Here is a 1222-nt window from a genome sequence, read left to right as displayed (position 1 = left end):
CCACGCTCACGGTCTCTCTCTCGTTCTTGCTCTCTGTCTCTATCCCTATTACAGTATCGATCTGGCCCTCTATCTCTCTCCCAGTCGTAGTCACGTTCTCGTTCCTTATCTCGGTCTTGATCCTTGTCCAGATTGGTGTTGTCTCCATTAGAGGAATCGACCGAGTTCGTGAACCAAGCTGTAGACTGAAGGATAATGAAGGGACGCGAAATGACGCCGGCGACGAGCTCACAGTGGAGCCGAAGTCGATGAGACCTAGGTTTCGATTTGGGGGATTTTTTTTTTTTTTGTGTATTGTCGTAAAAAGATAGTAAATTTTTTTTGGCTTTGGGCTAAACACTATAATACTTAAAAAAAAATTCTACCAAACAAAAAAATAACACTTCAAATTTTTGGATCTGAAGTTTCTAGCGCTTAGGTGAATTTTTCATCTAAGTATTGGCGGAATAAGTGATTTTCGCTTCTGATTTGGTGATTTTTTTTCTTAGCATTGTTTCAGTGCTATTATATAGTAATCAAAAATAAAATTCATCTATCATAACAGTTACGAAAAATGAGCTATCGTCATATGCTATCAATGTAGATATTTCTTGTAGTGTCTTGCAGAAGAAAGATTCACACATGACATTGCTAGTTCAATTGCCTTCCATACAGAACCAATGTCTTAATCTCGGTAGAGGTTTGGATCTATAATAATTCCAATATCTCCTGTTCTTGCAATAAACCCAACCCATTCTACTATGTGAGGCTTTTCACGAGATTGCTCAATTATAGGACGGTTTGTGATAATCTCCGATAGTACAATTCCAAAACTATATATATCACTTTTTTTCTGTCAACCAGTTTGTTTGATAATACCTGCAAAATAAAACATGGAAGATGGTTTATGGCTATTAACTATTAAAAGGGACGATGTAGTTTTATCATCTAACATAAGATATAAATTAAATACTCACTCAGGATCAAGATATCCAGGAGTTCCAGCAACCACAGTTGATACATGTATTTCATTTCCAATAGGAAAAGATCTTCAAAGCCCAAAATCGGCTAATTTGGCTTGTAAACGTTCATCTAAAAGTATGTTCGTACTTTTTATATCTCTGTGAACCTATTGGGGAATATATCGTTATGTTAATAATATCTTAGAAGATATATATTGTTGAGATTAGGAAATCTTATAGCTTGATCTCCAAGTCTAGTTTACCCAAAAGTTCTCGAATAT

This window comes from Arabidopsis lyrata (genome assembly GCF_000004255.2).
Source record: "Arabidopsis lyrata subsp. lyrata unplaced genomic scaffold ARALYscaffold_109, whole genome shotgun sequence".
In the NCBI taxonomy this organism is placed as follows: Eukaryota; Viridiplantae; Streptophyta; class Magnoliopsida; order Brassicales; family Brassicaceae; genus Arabidopsis; species Arabidopsis lyrata.
The sequence above is the reverse complement of the archived record's forward strand: the minus strand, read 5'-3'. Positions refer to the sequence as shown.